General features: G+C 43.2%; 1 protein-coding gene across 3 annotated transcripts in view; it reads left to right on the top strand.

The window, feature by feature from the left end:
• Positions 1-25,316, top strand: part of DXO (decapping exoribonuclease) — a 228,234-nt gene that overhangs the window by 16,089 nt on the left and 186,829 nt on the right. The window lies entirely within an intron of this gene.

Raw genomic sequence — 25,316 nt, 5'->3', positions numbered from 1 at the left:
TTATGTAAGAAAGTCCAGGAGGCAAATTCTGTCATCTAGAGGGTATGGGGGCTTACCTCCATTTCACACAGGGTTACTATTTTTTACACTTTATTTTTTCGTTTTTTGATTTAGCAGGCCTTTGTTGGAGACAGGCTCACTTAATCATAATGAGGTCCAGTTTAAAGATTTTAGGACAGTGCAGCGATGAGTTCATCTGGGTACATTAGCTACACGTTTGGCCATTTTGTGGTAGAGTACCCCTATTTTTTTTTTAACAAAGATTGGTGAAAAATACTTGAGAAGACAATAGCTTATGTCATTTGGAAAGTGTAGGCTAGTGTGGGCTTTATCTCAAGCATTGCATATTGTGTAGCATGGTAGCATCATAGGAAATTACTAGGCTAATGGCCCTAGGGGCCCTTACAAGCCTAACCAAGTTCTACCCTTATTTCCACGATCAGCACCAATTGCCCCATCCAGGAGGGACACAGGTGGAAACCCCAGGACGAATTTATGGTTACCCACCCAATCTTCCAGATTGCATTTGAAGAGGGCCAATGAGGCACTGTGTTTGACATGAAATGAGAGTCAGTTCCAAAGGTGTAGTAACCTCTGGGAGACAGCTCTGTCCCTCCAACATGTTCTGTTAATGTCACTGTGATGATTGGGAAGAGATGGGCGAAGGCTGCCAGCTTAGTCAAATAGAATTTAATACATCTATCATTTGTATAAATAAATGTAAAATACAGGTGTGTGTTTTTAAATGAAAGAAAAACACTGTAAAATGTGAACTTCAAGATTGTTATAACATTGCCCCCTTGCTGTAAAGAAAAACTAAGTCAAGCCTTTCAAATGTGCCTTTTGAAACTGAAATGATACATTCTTTGATCTTTAAAGTTGGTTCCGGTCAGGCTGGCTGAAGACATTCTGTCTATTGTGTTAACTAAGGACTAATTGCTAGAGTGTATATGTGAAATGCCTTTTAGTGTTGTATACTCCTGTGCAGGTGTTGGCTTGCTAAATAATGTAAATGGAGTTTCTATTAGCCTGGGAACTCAGAGCAAGTGTCAAGATGATGCAATATGAATACTGGGAAAACATAAGCGTCAAAAATGATGTAATCTGGGGAGGACCCAGAGACATGTTTGTTAGTGATGTTTTATAAACTATTTCTCACAAGAGACTTAAGAGCATTTTGATCTTGGATATCCACTTATCAGCACTCAGCCTTGTGCTCACATGTAAGTCTTAGCACTGTGATTTCTTGTAGGAATAGTTAAAGCTAGTAAAGATTAATTAGGAATTTTTCTTTGAAATCAGACCTGTCCTACCTACAGTATCTTAGATATCTCTGTGGTGTAGTAGTTTTGTTTTGTGTTTTATTTATTAAATATTTTTAAAGCCTTCTACCTGGGCTGATTTGTGTAGAGATAAACTCTAGAGTACATTGCATATTTATATAGAGTTTATTGTAATAGGCCACTCTGATAAGCCTTAGACTGTATAGTCACATTACCATTGGATATTAATATTGCACAGTAGTAATTGGACACCCTTTTAAGGGCCTTTTAGTAGCTGATATTATTAACTGGGTGGTGGCAGTAATTACTACCATATAGCCTGGGTAAAGGGGCACAGCTGGAAAATCTGTCAGCCTTTCCCAGGAGAGTCTGTGAAGTTGTATAAATACTTGTCTCAAAGTGTGTGTGTGTGTGTGTGTGTGTGTGGTGTCAGCTACTTGGCAGGGACATGAAGCACTGGTTGGACAGAGAGGGTACTGGAGGTTCTAGCTTGCCCAGTTAGGCTGAGACCCGGACCCTATAGTTATGCCAGTGGGGAGTCTTATTGGGGACCTGGTGAGCATGGGAGCAGCCAGCCCCAGACTGACTGTGATCTCTGTGTGCACTTAAGGGACATTGTACTTTTACGGTGTGTATTAGTTATCCTTTTCTCTTCTATGGGATGACCTCCCTGGTGTTAGGGGTGAGGATTGAGGCTCCTTGATTGCTGGGCCAGGGCACGGTCGTCACAAGTGTTTGGCAGTGGTAGGATCTACTTCACATACTACTTGGCTTGTAGTGGTGTGGGTAGAGCGAATTCCTGTAGCTTATGTACAGTGATCTCTAAAAGTGTTTTGTACTCTAAAACAGCCATGCAGTTTATACTGGAAAGCTGACAAGGAGCCAGCTGGCGGAGATGTGCCTGACTAGGGGACTGGAGCATGGAAACCTGACTAAAGCAGACCTGATTGCAGCCTTGGTTACAGCTCCATTAGAAAACAGCAGCCTGGAGGACAATCAGACTGACAGTGGAGATACAATATCCTCTGAGAATGGACAGCTCAACCTTTCTGCAGTTGACTTAAAAATCCAGCTGGAGCTAAAGATACTTGAGTTGGAGGCCAGGCGTATAGAACTAGAAGCAGCCGAGAGAATGAGGAGCCTAGAAGCTGAAGAACAGGAACAGCAGAGAAGGCTTGAGAGGGAAATGCTGACTCTTCGCCAGAGTCATGGAGGTAATGGGGTAGGGAGTAACCGGACCCCAGAAGCACAAAAGGTCAGTAAATTTCTTCCACAGTTTAAAGAGGGGGACCATTTTGATAGCTTCATTCATATGTTTGAGCGGGTATGTAAATAGTATGAAGTTAATCAAGGGCTGTGGGTGCAGTTCCTGACCCCCTTACTCCATGGTAAAGCTGTAACTTCTTTATCAAAAATGCATGACACTGACTGTTTTGCTTATACTGCTGTAAAAAGACATTTATTAGAATGTTTTAGGCTAACACCTGAAATGTATAGGAAAAAGTTTCATGAGCATAGATGCAAGGCAGATGAAAATGTATGAATATGTTGTTGAACTGAGCAATTATTTTCATAGCTGAGTGAGTGGATGTCAAGTCACCACTTTTGAAAGGGTTGGCAGTCTTTTTAGTAAGGGAACAAGCCCTTAGCACTTTGCCTGAGGACCTGAGGATCTGGTTGGCTGATGGACAATGTGCTACTTCAGAGGCGTTGGGGAAGAAGGGAGACCTATACCTAGCAAGCAGGACAGCCCTGCACAGGAAAGGGACCCCCCCAGTACTGCTCATGGGTCTAAAGGAACCCATGGTGGGCAGCACAGACTGCCTCAACAGAATCTGCCAGTAGCAGGGGAAGCCACTAGTCCAGGTACACATCCAGGAGCTAGGGTTAAATGTTTTGAATGCAACCAGTGGAGGCCATGTGGCATACAGGTGTCCACGGAGGCAAGGTGGGGAACCAAAGGTGAGGAAGCCAGTAGGTGGTAAAGACAAAATGCCAATAGTAGGTTGTCTTGAGACAACAAGGGTATGGAACTACCATCCTGCAAATGTCCTGAGAGGGAAGGATTTGGATGAGGCAGTACTATGTACTTATGCAGTTACATGCAGTGAGGCTAGGAGACAAGCATGTGGGTCTGGTAGCTTGGGGGAGACTCAGACAGACTGCATACTTGCAGCCAGGACTGCTGAGGTGGTTACTTCAGGGAGTGAGCTACGCTGTAGCAGTGAGACTGAATGTGAGCCACAGCTGCTTGTGGGTACTGATGTTCCCTTGGACGGGGTAACTGCAAAGGTAGAGGTGAGTAGTAGTACCCAGGCTCACAGTGAGGCACCGCTGTCAGAGGATGCCAAACTTCTTGTAAAAGGGGAGTTGGGAAGGGTTACAAGGAGAGACTTGAGACAGGCTCAGCTGTCAGACCCTACATTGCAAGGCCTGAGGCAGTTAGCTAGGGAGGCACCTGATTCTCAAGGAAAGGGGGAATCTGTGTACTGGAAAAAAGGGTTACTGTATAGAGAGTGGACCCCTGAGGGAGGGCTAGAAGGTGAGAGAGTACAGCAGTTGGTAGTGCCTGGAGCTTACCGTTTGGTGCTTCTAGCCATAGCCCATGATAGTCCCTTTGCAGGTCATATGGGCATAAAACATACAAAGAGGTGTATTATGCAAAATTTCTGTTGGCCTGGAATTTCCAGAGATGTAACAGGGTACTGCAGGACCTGTGAGCAGTGCCAAAAGGTAGGCAAGGCAGGAGACAAGGTGAGAGCTCCTTTGATGCCTTTGCCTATGATTGAGTAGCCATTTCAGAGAGTAGCTATGGGTAATGTTGGTCCTCTGAGTACCCCAAGTTCCACAGGGAAAAAGTGATTGTAGATTATGTGGAAGTGCTAGGCAGACGGCAGGGGCACAAGTTGTACCATGTTAACATGATGAAACCTTACTATGATAGGGAGGCCCTGAGGTAGTGGCTTTGTCCTCCATTGAGGCGGAGAAGGTGGCAAATGCTTTGCTAGAGATTTTCTGCAGGGTAGGTTTCCCAAAGGAAATACTGTCTGACAGAGGTGCCAATTTTATGTCCGACCGACCTGCTGGTTTGTCTGTGAAAGTCCTGTGGGGTGAAGCACATGAAGACCACCCCCTACCATCCCCAGACTAATGGTCTTGTTGAGAGGTTAAACTCTACATTCAAGTCCATGCTGCGGGCATTTGCAGATCAGTTTAAGAGGGAGTGGGACAAATATTTGCCCCATCTGTTTGCTTACAGAGAGGTTCCCCAGGAATCTTCACCCTTTGAGTTGCTGTATGGGCATAGGGTGAGGGGACCTCTAGATTTAATTTGAGATGAGTGGGAAGGTGAGTGTGAGTCTCACAAGGAGTCCGTTGTGGCATATGTCCTGAACCTCAGGACAAGGCTCAGGGAACTCATGGGCCTGACCCAGGAGTACCTGGCAGAAGCCCAACAACAGAAAAAGGTGTGGTATGACAGGAATGCTCGAGCTAGAGAGTATGCTGTAGGGCAGCAGGTAATGGTTCTCATTCCTGTCGGACACAACAAGCCGTAAGCAGCTTAGGATGGACCCTACAAGGTGGTAAGAAAGGTAAGTGATGTTAACTACATGGTGGAAGTGCTAGGCAGATGGCAGGGGCACAAGTTGTACCATGTTAACATGATGAAACCTTACCATGATAGGGAGGCCCTTGTGCTGAGCATTTGCAGTGGATTGCAGGAGGAGTCTGAGAGAGATCTTGTGACTGATCTCCTCAGTGAGGCCCGGGCTGACTCCTCGGTGGAAGGGGTAGCAATGTTTCAGCAGCTGTCTCCTATCCATGTACGAGAAATCCAAGCAATGTTACAGGAGTTTGGGGGCATGTTCACCGGGAAACCAGGGAGCACCCACCTGGTGCAGCACCAGGTGGATACAGGACCCCAAAGGCCTATCCGGAAGGCCCGTTATAGGGTGCCTGAGCGAGTCAAACAGACTCTGAGAGAGGAGGTACAGGAAATGTTGGAACTAGGGATGATTCAAGAGTTCAACAGTCCCTGGGCCTCACTAGTGGTGTTGGTGTCAAAGAAGGATGGCAGCAACCGATTCTGTGTGGATTACAGGAAATTAAATAGTCACACAGAGTCTGATGCTTACCCCATGCCTAGGACAAATGAGGCCATAGAGAAGCTGGGTGGGGCTAAGTTTCTTACAACCATAGATCTTACCAAGGGTTACTGGCAGGTGCCCTCTTCTCCCAGTGCTAGAGAGAAGTCAGCCTTTGTGACTCCTTTTGGCTTGTATAAGTTCACAAAGATGCCCTTTGGGATAAAGAATGCCACAGCGACTTTCCAGAGGCTGGTAGATCATATCTTAGCAGGAGGGTTTGCCCTTGCGTACATGGATGATATTGCTATCTACAGCCATTCCTGGCAAGAGCACCTTCAGCATGTCAGGGAGGCACTGGGCAGACTACAGAGGGCAGGGTTGACCATTAAGCCAAGCAACTGTCAGGTGGGTATGGCAGAGGTCTCCTACCTAGGACATAGAATGGGGAGTGGTAAGATAAGGCCAGAACCTGCCAAAATGGAAGCTATTCAGGCATGGCTTGCACCTGTTACCATAAAGCAGGTGAGGGCATTCTTGGGGACAGCAGGGTACTACAGAAAGTTCATTCCTAGTTATAGTACCATAGCTGCTCCCCTCACAGACCTGACAAGTAAGAACAGGCCAGATAAGGTAGTGTGGACCCCAGCATGTGAGCAGGCATTTCTGAAGCTTAAGGAAGCTTTGTGAGGATCCCGTGTGTTAGCCAGTCCAGACTATAGCAAATAATTTTTTGTGCAGGAGGATGCTTCAAACTATGGGGTGGGGGTTATACTTAGCCAGATTTCTTCAGAGGGAGAGAAGAACACCCAGTGGTTTATCTCCGTCGTAGGCTCCAACCTAGGGAGGAATGCCATGCAGCGGTAGAAAAGGAATGTCTAGCCATAGTATGGCACTACAAAAACTTCAGCCTTATCTGTATGGAAGAAAATTCACTGTGATGACAGATGACAACCCTCTAACCTGGTTAAACAGAGCCATTCAGCAAAATGTCAAATTGCTAAGATGGAGTCTGGGGTTGCAAGCATATGATATGTCAGTGCAGCACCGCAGTGGGAGTAGCAATGCCAGTGCAGATGGGCTCTCAAGACAGGGAATGGGGTGAGGTACACCCAGATAGACCTGACACTCTCAAGCAATGTTTCTCAAGGGGCACTTGAAAAACTTGTTTGAGTTCCCTGGGTGGGAAGAGATGTGACAGTTGGGGAGAGATGGCGAAGGCTGCCAGCCTAGTCAAATAGAATTTAATACATAATTCTATCATTTGTATAAATAAATGTAAATTACACGCGTGTGTTTTTAAATGAAAGAAAAACACTGTAAAATGTGAACTTCAAGATTGTTACAACATTGCCCCCTTGCTGTAAAGAAAAACTAAGTCAAGCCTTTCAAATGTGTGTTTTCAAATTGAAATGATTTTATGACATTCTTTGATCTTTAAAGTTGGTTCCGGTCAGGCTGGCTGAAGACATTCTGTCTGTTGTGTTAACTAAGGACTAATTACTAGAGTGTATATGTGAAATGCCTTTTAGTGTTGTATTCTCCTGTGCAGGTGTTAGCTTGCTAAATAATGTAAATGGAGTTTCTGTTAGCCTGGGAACTCAGAGTAGGTGTCAAGATGATGCAGTATGAATACTAGGAAAACCTAAGTGTCAAAAATTATGTCATAAGGGGAGGCCCAGAGTCATGTTTATTAGTGATGTTTTATAAACTATTTCTCACACGAGACTAAGAGCATTTTGATCTTGGATATCTACTTATCAGCACTCTGCCTTGTGCTCACATGCAAGTCTTAGCACTGTGATTTCTTGTAGGAATAGTTAAAGCTAGCAAAGATTAATTAGGTATTTTTTTTTGAAATCAGACCTGCCCTACTGTATTATTTTAGATTTTTGTGTGATCTCTGAACTCTTAGATATTTTTGTGGTGTAGTAGTTTTGTCTTGTGTTTTAATTATTTATTATTAAATATTTGTAAAACCTTCTATCTGTGGCTGATTTGTGTAGAGATAAGCTCTAGAGTACATTGCATATTTATATAGAGTTTATTGTAATAGGCCACTCTGATAAGCCTTAGACTGTATAGTCACATTACCATTGGATATTAATATTGCACAGTAATAATTGGACATCATTTTAAGCGCCTTTTAGTAGCTGATATTATTAACTGGGTGGTGGCAGTAATTACTACTGTATAGCCTGGGTAAATGGGAACAGCTGGAGAATCTGTGTCAGCCTTTCCCAGGAGAGTCTGTAAAGTTGTATAAATACTTATCTCAGTGTGTGTGTGTTGTGTCAGCTACTTGGCAGGGACACGAAGCACTGGTTGGACAGAGAGGGTACTGGAGGTTCAGCTTGCTCAGTTAGGCTGAGACCTGGACCCTATAGCTGTGCCAGTGGGTAGTCTTATTGGGGACCTGGTGAGCAAGGGAGCAGCCAGCCCCAGACTGACTGTGATCTCTGTGTGTACTTAAGGGAAATTGTACTTTACTGTGTGTATTAGTTATCCTTTTGTCTTCTATGAGACTACCTCCCTGGTGTTAATGGTGAGGATTGAGGCTCCTTGATTGGTGGGCCAGGGCACGGTCGTCAGTCACATACCAGGTTAAGTATCTTTAGAGCGAGTAACCCGTTTACTATTTGACTTGCAGATATGCAGCACTTTCAATAAAGCAGGTTCAAAGTTTGCCTTGTATGCAAGGCATAGATCACCTCTGAGTAGTCTATATGAAATGGAGCAAAGTGATGGTGATTTCAAATGCTCTACATAGGACAGATGCTGAAGACCTTGAATTTTCCTTGTGAGGAACTTTTGTGGTCTCTCCAGTTGCTGCAGGTGCTTGGAAAGGTAGATAACAAAAGGGGCATTGTACTCCATTATTGGCCTGATGAGGAAAGAGTAGAGCAAGATTATAACTTATTTTTTTTCACAATGCCCTTACCTATGAGATGAGCAATATAGAATGCCCTTCTTACCACTGTGGAGACATGGTGATCAAAGGTAAGGTTGCCATCAACCAGTGTGCCCAGGTTTCTCGCCACTGAGTGCATACTTAGGGTGTTGCTGTTGATGTGATGGGTAGCAGCAGCATCACACCTACCAAAAGGGATGATAATACATTTTTTGCATTGAGTTTAAGACCGTGAGTTTGGCACCAGTCATTTGTTTGTGTAAGACCCTTTTGTAGGATGTTGACATTGTTTGGAGATTCAGTGACCACTCCCAGTTTGCTGTCATCAGCAAACTTTGTCAGCCATAGACCTTTAGTTTTAGCCATAGACCTTTAGTTTTAGTTTGTATTTCAGAGAAACAAATTCCAAACAGTAGAGATCCCAGGACTGATCCTTGTGGAACACCACTGGTTACAGATCTTTTGTAGGTGGATTTCCCGTATGTTGACTGTATGGGTCCTATCAGTGAGCCAGTTAGCGATCCATCTAACGATGTAAGGGTTGATACCTAGCTGGGTGAGTTTGTCAATGGTGCCTGAGGGGGGTAGTGTCAAAAGCCTTGGCTAAGTCTAGGTAGGCTGTATGCACAGATTTCCCCTTGTCCAGGGCGTTGGTGTCTCAGAAAAGTCCACAAGGTTTAGCAGGCATGATCTCCCTTTGACAAATCCAAACTGAGTAGGGTCAAGTGTTTGGAGATTACCTATATCTTTGTTGATGATAAGGTCTGTGATGATTCACTCCATGGCCTTGCAGATAAGACTAGTCCGGCTAATAGGTCTATAGTTCCCAGGGTCAGTGGAAGTACCACCTTGTGCAAGGGGATAACAGTGCCTGTTTTCCATTCAGCTGGGACAAAGTCAATGCTTAGGCAATGATTGAAGAGAGTACCCAGTGGTGTTGCTAATTCTTGTTTGAGCCTATGTAGGACACAACCTGGGATGTTATCAGGGCCCATAGATGCTACATTTTTGGCCTTAGAGAGGGCATTTATGATCTGCTCTTTAGAGCTACATGGTAGAGGACAAGAGGTAGGGATGTCATGGGGTACATGTGGTGGAGACAGGGGAGTGAACTTTTCACAGAACCTGTCAGCTAACAGGTCAGCTATGTCTACAGGCTAAGTATATGTAGTATCCTTAATTACCACTTTGGCACAAATCTGGGCATTTCCTTTTAGATTACGGATGTAATTTAAATAACTCCTTATGGTTGCCCGTAATTGAGGAAGCCAATTTGAATTCGTAGTTTGCTTTGGAGGAATTCACAAGAAGTCGTATTTGCTTGTTTAAACTGAGGAGGGGATTTTTCCAGTTTAGGGCTCGCTCCCTCTTACTCTTACAAAGCAATTTCTTCTCTTATTTTAAAGTCTGTTAATGGCAGTTGTCCACCAGGCAGGTTGGCTCTTCCTTAAGGAGCTTGTTTTGGTCCTCTCAGCTACAGCTGAGTCAATGCAGTTATACAGGTGTTTGTATAACGCATTGGTGTAGAACTCTGCATAGTTGCCAATTCCATCTGAGGGGGGAGGTGCAGTAAAACTATTTATACCATTCTGTAAGAGGTTATATCTGCTTTGAAGAAGTTTTTTTTTTTTTTTTTTAGTTTAGTTGCTGCTGGGGTGGGGGGGTTGGGTTTAGGTGTGATAGAGACTGATTTGTAGACAGATCTCACTAGACAACACCTCACAGTGAGGGTATTACAGTGGTCCACCATATTGGTAAGCATCAGATCCAGGATGTTGGCACCCCTTGTGGAGGTGTCAACCAGCTGGTCCAGGGCATTGGAGTTAAAGAAGTCAAGGAACCTGTGGGCAAGATGAGTTTGAGCACAAGTAATTTACCCATTCCATGGATGGATATTTAGTCACCCAAAACCATGGTGCTCAGATGTTTCTTGATAGACTCGAGTAGATCCAAATAGGTAGAGTGAGTGTCCTGATTCATGGAGGGAGGTGGTCCTGTAGCTGGCAGTGACTTGAAGAGGTGTCCTACCAATAAGTTAATTGCACCTGAAGTATCTCCAGGGAATCGTACTGTTTAACCAATCTGCAGGTGTATTTAACTTTAATGAATATCAGTACACTGCTTCCTTTAGTTGTCATGCCTTCAGTTTGTGGTCTGAACATATGGAAGGAGTTGTAGCCCAGTATGGCTAGGGTGCTCTCCATGGCTTTGAACCAGATCTCTGACTGCACAAATGTCTGTGTCTTCCAAGGTGAAGATTGCTTTCAGTGAGTTCCATTTCATGTTAAGATTCCTAGCGTTTAGCAGCATAACCTTGAGGTTATTTTAGATGGAGTTTTTAAATCGGGAATTTTGTCCTCGAGACATTGCCTAAAAAGGTATTATGGGGGTGGCAAGAGCCTTTGCCAGTAGTCGAAATCCCAGGGGTGACAGATGAAGACCATCTCTGGAAAAGCATCACGGTTTGTAGGTTATGTCATATCCGGCAGAAACTTAGCCAGTTATTGAAGTCAGTCATTTTCTGTTTGTATTGCAGCATCATCCTAGGTGAAGGTAAAATGCTGCTTAAGGCTAGGGACGTATCTGCCTGAGACACACAGTCCGAGAGCTCAGTCATATCTCTCTTCATATAGTCCAGAGAGGTACCTCTCAAGGCATTCACAGCAACATAGACTGTGACACAGTCACAACAGTACCTGTTTTTGAGAGCCCTGAGTGCATGTGTGATATCATTTTATTTGATTTAGAGATTACTTTGTGGTTATGATTGTTTGAACTCTTGGTTGAGGATCAAATTGTGTTATGGGGAGAATGTTTGCTTCTTTGCAGTTTATTGGTCATAGTAAATTGGAGGTGGCAGGAGTCATGTGTCACTGTTCCATTGGTATCAATAGCATGTGTTTAGGTTGGCTCCTTATTGAATTGTCGGCACTCGAAATGAGTGCCCACAAGCCAAAAAAAGACTGAAAATACAGGAGAAGAGTGAATCTTGAACACATATATGTATATGTAAATATACTTCAGTTTATTGAAGTTTCAAAACTTTGAAGCCCAAATGGCTGAAACCATATGATCGAGTTTGAAACTTCAAAAGTAAAATAAAAAAAAAAAAAAACTAAATAAAACATGTTATCTTTACATTTTCTCAGTGGGGCAAGCCCCCTGCACCCCCCACATCCCCTGCTAATTAAATTTACCAACTTTGAAATTGCACTACAGTGAGGAAAATGGTAAATCTTTCCGCTCTGTATGGCGATCTCAATACAAAGTGTTCGAAGTTTCAAAACTTCGATCATATGGTCTCAGTCATAGGGCTTCGAAGATTTGGAACTTCGATAAACTGAAGTAGACCTACATACATATATATATATATATATATATATATATATATATATATATATATATATATATATATATATATACACACACACAGCTTATTTAATGGTTTTGAATGAACATTTATAGTTGGAGTCAGCGTCTTGCATGCTAGCTAGGTGCAGACATTGGGAAGTGATTCGCGGACAGACCCTTGAAAAATTCTATATGGCAGTGGTTCCTACCACTGAATGATGCTGTTGAATTCAACTCAACATTCCTCCATGTACTAGACAATCTCGCTTCTCTCCGACATAGGAGAGAGAAAGCCAAACAGGCTAGTTGGCTTATCAAATTCAACAAACAACTTATGAAAGCTAGAAATAAGGTGTAGAAATTATGGCATAAAGTAAAAACCCTTCAGATTTCATTAAATACAAACAACTACTTGTCATCAAAAACAAACGACTACTACATTACTCAGCAAAACCACCATATACAAAATCCTCAAAGTTCTAGAGGGCCATAAACTCTGTTATACCCAGGCAGAAGTGATAATCCCTCTCCTGAGCCAGACATGGCCCCAGCTGAAACTGCCTCACTTTTTAATTAATTCATTAAAAAACAGTATAGTCAACCTCACTGCCAACTTCCCACTAATCAACACATTGCCCCTAGACCCATCTGCTACATGACCAAACTTCTCTCGTACTCCCTGCATCCACCATAAAAAAAACTCCTGTTTAAACCTAAACCTGGATCAAATTCTCCAGATAACTTACCACCAGAATTCCTCCAACAGTAGACACTATAGCCTATCCCATTAGTATACTACTAAACAGATCCATTCAGGAGTCCTTCATTCCTACCATCTGGAAAAAGGCATTTATCCTCCCTATCCGCAAAGGTGGCAACAATAGTGATATATCTAACTTCCATCCAATTGCCATCCTATTTCCCATCTCCAAAATTCTGGAAAAAAATGTATCTATAGCCAACTACTTAACTATCTACTACACCACAACCTCCTCTCCCCAACCCTACATAGGTTTATACTTAGTCATAATACTACTACTACTACTGCTGCTGTTATATATTTCTTGGATACAGTCATCCATGTTCAAGATTCAGGATACCTTGTCTCCTCACTATTTCTTGACCTTTCCAAGGCTTTCGATACTGTCTCCCACCCACTTCTGAGCAAATGCTCCAATTTTGGCATATCTCTCCCTACCGTAGGCTGGTTTTCCAACTAACTTACAGATAGACAACAAGCAACCAGATGGCACCAATCCCTCTGTCCTTTCCTCAACATCAGTACTGGAGTCCCACAAGGGTCAGTACTAGGTCCACTGCTCTTCAGCATTTTTATTAATGATTTCCATTCCAGCATACCCCATGCTAATGTAATCCCAATATGCAGATGATTCCACTATCATCTGCATGGCCAAGTCTACTTCAGTACTGCTTACACTCACCCAAAATGCCTTCACCTCCACTGAAACCTGGATATATAATAACCATTTAGCCCTAAATGCGAATAAAACCAAACTCATGTTATTCTCCACCAAAAAAATAACACCCCTAACCCAAAATGAATTTATCAGCAACACTTGCCTTGAAGTAGTCCCATATAACAGACTTCTATGACTACCTCTAGACGAACACCTAACTTTCAACCAGTATATTTACGCAAGCATGAAAACAAAAATCAGAAACTAGGCATCAACTTTCAACCAGTATATTAATGCAAGCATAAAAAAAAAAAATCAGAAACTAGGCATCCTGTACATGCACAAACACTTCCTCACTTATGCAGCAAGACACTTTCCTTCTACTTCCATCCTTGCTCTATGGTGCACCTCTCCATACTAATATACAATCCTCTTTTAAATCCAAACTGGACTCGTGCTACAATAAAATCACAAAATGTGTAACTAATGCCAAACACTCCTCCCACTACTGTGTATTACACCAATGTCTAAACTGGCTAGAACTTCCCGAGCATCTAACATACGTGCAACTAACCACAGCTTTTAAGCTAATCTATAAGCCTTCTAATTGTCCTACACCCTCTTGTCTCCATTTATCACCCAAATAGACCTCTGTGATCAGTCAATCAGATGCTCCTCAATGTAGCAAAACTTAACCTTTTTGCTGGTCCAATTATATACTATTGCAAAACTATGGAATGTTCTCCGTCCTTCATTTTAGGTCTACTGGCAACCCTGAATGCTTTAAGACTTCGCTGAAACAACATCTGTTCTCCCATTGGCTATGTACATGTGCCAGCACTGACTATAAAAAAAAATCCAATATTCTTAGCTTTCTTACTTTTCCTCCCCATCTCACTTACGGCTCAGACTCCTCATATATACATTCAATGCTTCCAGCTTACTAAGGCCAACGTGCCACCCAACCACACATAATGTACTGTATCTGTTACCTACTATGTCTTCTATTCATTCTTGATGCCTATGTAGCAGTAGCTCTAATGCTATGCCTTACTTTCAGAATCTTTAATCTGCTGCTCTCCAGCTTTCCCTTTGTACTGCAAAACTGCAATACTGTATTGTTCACACATTCACTATTATCCCATGTCATCAGTTGTCTGTATTGTTCACACATTCACTATTATCCCATGTCATCAGTTGTCTGTATTCACACATTCACTATTATACCATGTCATCATTTCTATTCTTGTTTGGCTTGCATACTTAAAATCTAACATCTGTATAACTTGTATTATATGTTTTATTGTATCAACTGTTCTGTAATGTAGTGTTCTGTGCCACTGCTTGATTTCTGTATTATGAGTCTGTAGCTTTATCATGTTTTGTTTTTTGGAGCTTTTCTCCCCGGGCGTGTATTGTAAATGGGCTCACCCTGGACCAGTAGACCTCCCAGTAAACAAATGCAAATAAATAATAACTGGTTTAGGAAATTGATTAAGGGAAATATGTTCTAAAAAGTGGAGTAGGCTTTGCTGCCATAATTGCACATGTAATTTGATTTCATGCACCTTTAAGAATGCGTACAAAGAGCTGATACATGATGTAGTATATATAGTTGGTGATACAAAGTTTGAACATGATTTAAAGTAATAAAGCATTAGCAACAAAACAAGCAAAATGGCTAGGTTGTAAGAAGCATGGAAAAGTAAAATGGTGAGTTCAAGTCTGCTACATTGGCTGCATTTATCCCATTCATAATCACTGGGCCTCTGCTGGTGTTTCACCTTGGCTCTTTGACCCTTTAACAACTAATCATTTTCCAAAGGACTGCTCCTTAATTTTTTTGTGTGTTTTTTTTTTTAACAGTATTTTGTATGTATGTAAAAGCCTCTAACAACTTTTTTTATAAATATTTCCAGAAGTGTTGCTGGCACAGTCAGTTATAAAACACCTTCAGATTAATCTTCTACTTTTCAAAGGCAAATAAGCAGCTGCATGTTGGACTTGAATGGAAAAGAAAAAACAGTTTTTGCTGTTATTTTTATGTGTTTGGTTTTATACAAAAACACATTATTTTTGTACACCTGAAATTACAACAGCATTTTTATATTTGTTTTTGATGGCTTTTAATTATTTTACTGTGGAATGCACATTTTGGGATAGACGGAACAGGATATGAAAACTGCCTGGGTCTATATGAGCGAGGCAGCAGGAATAAAGAAAGAAAAGCCACTCTAGACTCCTGTATGGCAAATAACTTTATGGTGGCCAACACATGATTTGGCAAGAGACGGTTATAAGATCACATGGCCAACATACAACTCAGCTAGACTTTTTTCTGGTAAGGAAAAGGCATTGGGGTAGAATAAGAAATTGCAAAGTCACTCCCAGTGAAACAGTTTGTCACAGAATAAGCTACTGGTTGCCACAACTAGCCGCAAGCAGTGGTCAGAGAAGGTTGTAAGGTCAACAGAGATTAGGATGATAACCTGGGTGTTTTCTAGAGAAAGCAGAAAAGTTCAAGGAATACATAGAGCTGTAGCACCTCAGGAAGAGGAGGAAATGGGTGGAGTTTAAAAAGTATGGCCGTGCCTAAAAACAGCATGTTTAAGGGCTATAGAACTGATATGCTGCCAAGCCAAGTATGGAAATAAGGTACATAAAGAAAGTTGGTAGTGGAATGCAGAAGTCAAGGAAGTCATTTAAAATTAAAGGAGAAGTGCTTGAAAAAGTGGGGTATAGAAAGGATAACCAGGCTAAGAAGGAATATTGGTAAGCTAACAAAGTGGCAAGAGCAGGAGCAGTAGCAAAGAATCAGAAGCACTTTACCAACTTTTGGAAAGGAGCACAGCAGATGGTACATGCAAAGCAAAGAGTGAAAGATAAGGATTATTATAATTAGACATTCTTTGTAAGAGGTACCAGTAACGGAATGCTCACTAGTCCACAGGACATCAAAGGAAGTTGGAAGGAGTACTTCTAGCAGCTTCTGAATGAAGAAAACTCTGCAGAACCTGTACTACCCCATATACAGCCTACAATGTGAGAATAATAGGAGCCCACCCTAGAAGTAAGAACAGCACTAAAGAAACCAAAGTCATGCAAAGCAGCAGGCTCAGATGAAGTCACAACAGATATAATCAAGAAGTGGGGTGAGATGGGGAAAAATAGCTCCAGATGGTACTTGTAGCAGTATGGAGTGAAAGGTGTATCCTAGATGACTGGAGAATAAGCACAACTGATCCGATGTTTGCAGTGAGACAGAGAAACTAGAGATGGGAACATAGTCAAACTGGGGATTCCTAGACTTGGGACCTTGTCATATGTTTTCTCCAAGAAAGCTGATATGGAAAGTCATGCAGTGGTTCAAATTTCCAGATACATTGGTAGAATTAGCTCAATACATGTACAAGGACCCAAAGACACAAGCACAGACAGTGTTTGGACTCTGAGGGGGTTCCCGTTGGGAGTGGGTGTGCACTGGGGTTCAGCTCTGAGCCCACTGCTGTTCATACTTGTGATGGGCTACTTTAGTAAACCGGTCAGAGGAGATGGAGCGACAAAGTTGCTGTATGAGACAGTGTGGCATTACAGACTCTGAACAAGAACTTCAGCAAATGATAGGGGAATGGAAGGCATGTAAAATTAAACTGAATAGAAATAAGACCGTTGTAATGGCAGCAAATAGGTGAAATCAGTAGTAAACAAAATAGGTTAACAACTTCCCTTCTCAAACAACACTCCCACATATGTGAAGTCTGAATAAGAAAATCAAATCTAGAATCAGAGGGGCTGCAGCAGCAGGGGTATTGTATGAGAGAAGAATGCCGAAGAAGCAGAAAGGTAAGGTGTACAAAACAGTGGTGCGATCAATACTATACTGTATGGTACAGAAAACTAGGCAGTAAAGGCAGTGCTGTTGAGGAAGCTAGACCTGGTGGAGATGAGGTGTTTGAGAAGGGAGGCAGGATGCATACTGTGGGACACAAGAAGAAATGTGGACATTAGTGCAGAAACCTGAGTATCTCCAATTGCAGAGAATGTCAAAGAGAAGAATTACTGTGTTCAGGCACATGAGCAAGAAAGTAGAAGACTATCTGGTGAAAGATGATTTTGGGCAGACAGGAAGACGGCAGTGTGCAGGACTGATTATATCTCTGTCTTGCTGTATGCCCTTTTGTTGACCAGTTTTTTTTTTTGCCACTAGGCTAGTGGCCTATTTTCAGGGGAGACCTCAGGTGGGAGTTCTAGCAGTAGGAGAAGTTTGTCTTGGCCATTGGGTAAATTTCTCCTAATCGTTTTGATAGGTGCAGCAGAATCTCTTTCATCAGGATCAGGGAGATGAGACCTCTATTTAACTTCTTCTCATTTGAAGATTGACACACTCAGGAGTGCAGTACTCTCTAATGCTATACTGTAGTATCGGCTATCCAGTCACCTGGAATGGGAATAGAACCCACAGCCTTGTGGTCTTCAGGCACCGAAGGTGTATGTGCTGCCTGTTATACCACTGAAAGATTACTTATAATCTAAAGACAGCTCACTGCAGACATATTCTTGAATATTATTGTAATTTGCAGTAGTTTGTAGAAGTTCTGAGTTACATCCACAATGGAAACTGAGTACAGTGAAAAATATTAGACTGTGGCAGTAGACACCTCTAAACCACTGGATCAGATACATTTACAGGAGTCCATATCTTCATCTCCCTTTCAGATTTCATTATAAAACCTTCAGACAGGCATCTCATCATATTTAAACAAGCACCTAAGAGTGCAGTTTTGCCATTATCTGTTTCATTGCCGCACTACTGTGAATTTGACCATGCCATTTTACTTGCTTCAGTCTATGGCAGTTTCAAAATGAAAAACAAAATTCTGGTCAGATCCGCAGAAATTGTACTTCTAATGTAATGACAACCCAGTAAAGAATTATTCTAGGCCATGATATTACTGAGTGTACTAAGCGAAAGGTAAATACAGTGTCCACTGTGACACCCCTCTTCTGAGCCACTTATCAAGGAGCCTCAGTCCTCACCACTGACACTGGTGAGGGACATTTACTCGGAACAAAGATAGATACACACAGTATTTCCAGATGCAGCTCTCTGCTCCAAGCACAGTCTCCCTTAAGGGCACACAGGGAACCTGCTCCATCCTGGGACTGGGTCCCTCCCCCTTTCTCCAGGCAGCAAATAAAACTCCCCACTCATACAGCTGTAGAATTTAGTCCTCAGCCGAGTGTTCCAAGCCAAGTCCACCAACACCCTCTCTGTGAAGCCAGTTCTGTGTCCCTGCTCCAAGTAGCTGACACACCTACTCATTGAGATTTGATTTCCACAAACACACCTGGGAAAGGCTGGCACAGATCAGACTGTAAGGTAGATACTGCCACCAGAACACTCCAAAGCCAGCTACTCTAAGGCTTTTACCAGGGTATCCAGTTATACTTAATAAAATTAATACCAATACAAATAGTGTTTGACCAATGGAGCAAGGCTTTCAGAAGCGGCGACAGTGTCGCCAAATAAGTACTCTCAAAGGTTAAAATATTCTCTAAAAGACCAGCCACAATGAAAAGTTTTGATATATTTAATAATATGTTATACAAGAACGTGAAAATATGAAATACCTGTTTCCAATAAACACCAGAGTTTCAATCACAGGAAATATTAAAAATAACACAGATGGATAGATTCACAGAGATACAGAAAAATAGTACTTAACTAGTCTCACTGTATTTTCCTAAGTGATCTAAAGAATTGCTATTCTCTAGTAATCTCACTATATTTTCCTGACTGATCTAAAGAATTACTGTACCCTAGTTGCTTACTAAAGCAAGGCAAGTTGGAGTGGGTGAATGATTGATACTTGTCATGTTTCAAAAATAGACTGCCCCGAGACTTCTGTTTCAGCTAGTATTAAGACATTATTTCAGTGCTGGATTACAGAATGACATCACATACATCTGGTTATCTGACTGTGGTTCCCACACTACCCCCTTTACTAGCAGCTGAGCCAGAATCTTGCACATGTGTGTTACCATACACACACACACACACACACACACACACACACACACACACACACGTAGAGCTTTACTAAGATGTGTTATAGCATCTGGAAGTTGCAAAACCATATTAAAAGCTTCCACCCTTTCAGGGTAGCAATTAGCTCACCCCCTAAGGACACTACAGTAAGATTCCTAGTTCTGGGTTTCACAGGCATTTTGTTTCTGGCTGCATTCAGCACTGTAAGATACAATCTTTATGGCCTAAATCAGGTAAATTCATTTCAGACTATTTTTTCAAAGTTAGCTGGACTGAGATTAACCTCTTCTCTTCCAGTATCCTCTTTTACAGTATATTCATTTCAACAGTTGCAGTACAGTCTGGCATACAGGCATATTTCTTTTCTGTCCAGCAGGACCCACTGTTGGTACATTTTTGACACAAGCAGCTTTGCAAATACATTTTCAACACAAGCACCTATACAAATCAGTTTGATGTACAGATGGCACATAATGTGCTGGCATATGTTACGCATCCACTGCCCTACTTCTGCTGTCATAGCTGGCAGTACCTCACATCATCATCAACAGTGAAAATGGAGTATAATACAAAATGTCTGACTGTGGCAGTGAATATCTCAAACAATAGATATGCTGTCTATGTATAAAAGTACATATCTCATTTCCCATTTAAGATTTTATTATAAAACTTGTAAGCAATAACCACTGTGATTTCAGCCTGAAAAATCATCTAAAGTTGGTATTCTACCTCCAAGGATTTCAGTGCAGCACTTTTCTGAGTCTGACACTGCCCTTTTAGTTGTTGCAACCTATGCCATGTTCTCTACTTCATGTGATGAATAAAAACAACACTCTGGCAAATGTACGGGATTTTTTTTTTTTTTTTTTACTTCTGATATAGTTGACAGTTTATAGTCAAATGAACAGAGAGAGCTGGGAAAGCACTTGGCAACAATCTCGAGTACTTAGAATACATAGTAATAGAACATAGTCTGGCAACCTACATCTCATTTCTATGTTAGCAGAGTACAGATGAATGCTAATAAGCAGCATGATAACTCTTCTGGGTTACTTTTCCTATAGATTTTAATGGGAAGGTTTGAGGTTATTATTTGGCTAGTAGAGTTACTGAAGTAGCCAAATAATTACCCTGATACATTCCTAGACTTATTTATATATATATATATATATATATATATATATATATATATATATATATATATATATAATGTGTGTGTATGTATGTATATATAATTTTTTTTTTTTTTAAATAATTGTGGTACTGATTTTTAGAATGAGTCCCCAATAAATGTCCTACAAATTTATGATCATCTCGTAAAACAGTGGAGATCACAAATCCATGAAAATACTCCAACATGAAGCTTGTTTTTTTTTTTTTTTTTTTTTTTTTTTTAAAAAAAAACTTTTTGCAGCAGCATCTCGTGCTGCTTATATATATACCAACTTTAAGACTGTATTGTCTTTGGGGGAAGAAAATCTCCAGAATAGTGCAATCTTAGTCTTTAGTGCAGCAACCTTGGGATCGCACTGAGGTAAATAATGAGATTTGATGATTAATGTAGCAGTGTTGTCTGGCACCCCCCCCAAAAAAAAATACTTTTATGGTTAACTTGGCAATTGAGCTAAAACCCTTAAGTCCCCTTTTCACAGTGCCAAGATAACTTAGGACCCATCTTTAAGAAACAGACTGCAGTATGAGTAAACAGGTAGCTAAAACCCCCTCCATGTGATGTTATATTAACTAGATGCTTTGTAGCCTATACAAAGAACCAACAACCTTAAACAATTTACTGAGGATCTTAACTGTAGGCTGCAAACTGTGCAACAGTTTTTTTTTTCATTGCTGGAACCTGTGTTCTGAGAGACTGCTTCTCAATCTATCTGCAAATATACAGAGCTGAGTATATTTTTTTGGTTTTAGAGTTTGTACTTTTAATTGTTGCTTGGATCTCTGCTGAAACAGTTTTGTCCCATCCACCCTCCCTACCTCCCTATTTCTGGCTTGTAGTTTAAATTTGGTGGCTTTTGCAGTTGCCCGCCCCACTGTAGATTTGATCTGGGACACTCCCCCAGTCCCATCCCTTTGCCACATTCTACCTAATAAACTCTTTCTGCACTTGCTTTTAATCCTTTTTTAATGTAATTGCATTTTTGTAAACTGTGTTTGGTGTAATATTGCTACATACTCGTGTGCTAGCTTGCACTGCATGTGAATTGTTTTTACTGCTGTTTTAGCTACTTTTCTGTAAAAAACCCTGTAAGCCTGTTTTCCTACCTTTCCTGTAACTAGTGTTCCAGATACAGATTTGCTGTATCCAGGACTATATGTAAGTTTCTGAGCCCCCCAAGCCTTTCTGTGTTGGAGGGAATCTTTCTAGCTTATCAGTGGGAGTGGTAAGCACTAGGTAACCTGTCTACCACATAAGGAGTGGTTCTGGCCCATAAGTTGTAGATGTTATGTGATCCTATCTCGCCTACATTCTGACTGATGGGTTCGGAGCCGATCCCTCGGCTCCGACTCGGCACGCTTATGCTATAGAGCGAGGCCTCTAATTGGCTGAGCTATCTTTATCCCAGGATGCACCACCACTAATCCCCCAGATCTCGTTTGACGCTTACAGAGCTTGGACGTGGTCTCAACATTGGCTGGGCTAAGTACTTTTATTAGGCTTTTTTCCTGTCAGTATTTGCTTCGTTTAAAACCAAAAGCTGTTTTAACGGCTATTCTTTGTGTACGAGTGCTTTTTGAGTAAATTGGTTTAATTTTTCGTCTTTTTTCCTGTCAGAGAAGGTGCCCGTTTAAGTTAGAGGGGCCTTCCCCTGTGATTACTGCTACCTTAGTAGTTGTGAGTGGGTCAAGTACCCGTTTAAGTTAGAGGGTCTTGACCCTCTTTTTTTTTTCCCCCTTTCTCTTTCGATCTTGTGTTTAAAAAAAAAAAAAAAAAAAAAAAATTTTTCTTTGGATAGTGTTAAATATTTAAACTAGTGTCATATATATTGTGGTTCTTGTGTGTCAACCCTTTGCTGTTTACTTGTGGTTGTCTTTTTTGGTCTCATTATGTCTAAAGAGCATAAACCCTCCGGGTTTAAAAAGTGCACGAGGTGTGGTTTCAAAATGTCCATAACGGACGACCACTCCTCGTGCGTCTACTGTCTAGGTGCAAAACATCTGCAAGAATCGTGCAGTGTATGCCATGCGTTTTCCTCCAGAGTCCTCCAGGAGAGGAAAAACAAATTAATCCTCAAAGGATTAATCAAGCCTTCCTTCGAGGAGGCTTTATCTTCCTCTCAGTCTCCTTCCAAAAAGAGGAAAGCGTCGGCTCCGACCAGTCAGTCGGAACCGACCGCTAAGAAAACTAAGCAGACTTCTCCATCGGCTCCACGGACTTCGGAGCCGAGGTCGGAACGGTCTGCCTCGATGCCTCCAGCCTCGACCCCTCTGGTTTCGGAGCCGAGGTCTGGGGCATCGAGAGGCGGGTCACCCTCATCGGCTCCACTGATTTTGGAGCCGATAAGGGTCATCGGCTCAGACTCTTCCCCCTCGGAGCCAAAGTCCTTATCGGCACCGAGGGAAATTTCCTTGAAGGTTTCCTCGGAGCCGATAATTGTTGAGTCTTTTCGGAGCCGGTCCCCGAGCCCTTCGGAGCCGATGGAGAAATCGGTTCGGGCCCGATCGGTATCCTCGAGATCATCCAAGATGTCTGATTCGGACATCGACAGGGTGCTCCTTCGACTCTTCCAGTCTCCGGTGTTCCAAAGATGGTTTGGCTCCAGCCCATTTGGCTTCGGAGCCGATGGTCCACTCCCCTACTGTACTTCCTCCTCCAACAGCTTCGGCACCGTTGGAGCAGGTGCTGGTTGAACCAGTGGAGGTGTTAGGGTCAGGCCCAACCCTTGCTCCGACTCCGGCTCTTTGGTCGGAGTTCAGTGCACTGACTTCTTCCTTCGGCCCTGGGGGGGAGGCTTCGGGATTGATGCTTTTGGTCCCAAGTCTCCCTCTTGGTGCGTCGGCGGGAGTACCGTCCACTGTCGTGGCCACGGAGGGGGGACCCTCCCAGGATTCTGGTGGTCCTGCCTTCAGGGCTATGAGGAGTGCTTTAGCCAAATCTTCCTTGGCTACCTCCACAGTTTCCCCAGCTCCTTCCCTACATTTGGAGACTGGGTCATTGGCAGTCCCCCTGTCCGTAGACAGCGGAGCCCCTGGGCCTCAGGTTACCCCCGCTGGGGTTTCTCCCCCTCCTGGAGGTCCTTCTGAAGCCTCTTCAGAAGAACCTCCCAGGAAGAGAACGTGCAAGAGGAAGCACGTTGACTCCCCTGACGAGTCTTTGACATCTGACACTGATCTCGATGATGCAGAGGGGTCCCCCAAGTCGTCCTCGGATGGTGTCTCATTTGCAGACATCCTGGAAGCCCTAAAACAACGAGGCGGCTGGCAGTCCAAACCTCCCTCTGCTGATGAGTCGGTGTTCCTGAAGGCCTTCGGGGCTCAGACCTCCGCCTCCTGGGTGTCTCCGCCCTTCGAGCTCTTGGATTTGATCTGTCGAAGGGCGTGGGAACACCCAGACTCTGTGGAACCGGTGCCCGCTCGTCCGAACAAATTTCTCTCGGCGCCCCCAGATAGAGTTCCTTATGAAAGGTGTGGCTGTGGATGCTATGGTGGTGGCATCTGCTACCCAGCAAGATGTAGCAGAGGCTTCTACGTCCGTCCATCCTCCTAATAAGGAGTCTAGGAGCATGGATCGGTACGGTAAGCGCACCCTTAGTTCAGCGGCCTTTACTCTGAGGTCTTTGAACTACCTGACGCACTTTACGAGATTTCAGAGGGATCTGATCAAGGAGCTATCCGATACCCTCTTAGGTAACCTGCCTGAGGAGCTAGCCCAGACGGTTGGATCTCAGCTGGCTACAATGTCATCCATTTCGAACTCGTCCATGAGGCTCATTTCGTATGCGGCCGAAGGCGAGTAGAGCCAGTACAGGCATTGCTCTACGGAGACAAGCCTGGCTCCGCCTGTGTCATTTTATGGAGGCCTTTAAGTCTTCATTTGCCGACGCCTTTGATGGGTCCTCCCTGTTTGGACCCAAGGTAAAAGACACACTTACCCACTGTGAACAGGAGGGTAAGACTCTGACTGCCGTAGGGGCACGATTTTCCACTCCCTTACGGCCTTATCCCAAGGCTAAAAGAGGAGGGAAAATGTGGTTCCGTAGATCTCAGAAGTCTTACCCCTCTCAGCAGGAAGGTTCCCCTCCAGAGGCAGAGGAGGGGGAAATTATCCGAAGACGCCGTCCCAGAGGCGGCAGAGGCCCTCGCAACACTGGAGACCGCGAGTCCTTTCGTGGCTCTTCAGCTTTTCATAGTCCCTGAGGGATTGCCCGACTGTGCTGCTCGGAGCCAGTCGGGGTCGCCAAGCACCTGAAGGCCTGGGAAGGGATCACTCAGGACCGATGGGTACTTCGAATTATCGCCGGAGGTTACTCCATCCCATTCTCTCGCCTCCCCTCAGTCCAAAAATCCCGGACCCGCCACCCAGTCAACGGGATACCGCAGCCTCAGAAATTTCAAAGCTGCTGCAAAAAGGAGTCATCCAACCGGTCCCCGCAGACCAGATCGGATTAGGGACTTACTCAAGATTCTTTTGGTGCCAAAAGACCGGGACTTGAGGCCCATTTTGGACCTAAGCAACCTAAACCGTTCAGTCAAGAAGTCCAAGTTCAATGGTCACTCTACAAACCATTCTCCCATTGTTGGAGAAGGGTGTTTGGATGTGCTCCATAGATCTCAAGGACGCGTATTATCATATCAGAATACATCAAACGTCCAGGAGACATTTGCGCTTCAGCCTAGGAGGCAGTCATTTTCAGTTCAGTGCGCTGCCCTTTGGTCTCACCACAGCCCCCAGGGTGTTCACCAAATGCTTGGCAGTAGTGACTGCTCACCTGAGAAGTCTAGGATTCCAGGTGTTTCCGTACCTAGACGACTGGCTCCTAACTGCCACCTCCAAGCATCTACTTCTACGGAGCCTGCAAGCCACAATATCACTGGGCAATTCCCTTGGAATCACCTTCAATTGGCCAAAGTCTGTGTTGCGGCCATCTCAAAGAATAAGATTCATAGGGGTAGAGATGGATTCAAACCAGATGCGGGTCTGTCTACCTGCAGACAGAATTCAAACCATTCAAAATCAAGTTCGAGCCTTACTCCCCAGGTCCAAAG

Source organism: Protopterus annectens, chromosome 12.part0 (genome assembly GCF_019279795.1).
Source record: "Protopterus annectens isolate FY-2018-M chromosome 12.part0, PAN1.0, whole genome shotgun sequence".
NCBI lineage: Eukaryota > Metazoa > Chordata > Ceratodontiformes > Protopteridae > Protopterus > Protopterus annectens.
The sequence above is the reverse complement of the archived record's forward strand: the minus strand, read 5'-3'. Positions and strand labels throughout refer to the sequence as shown.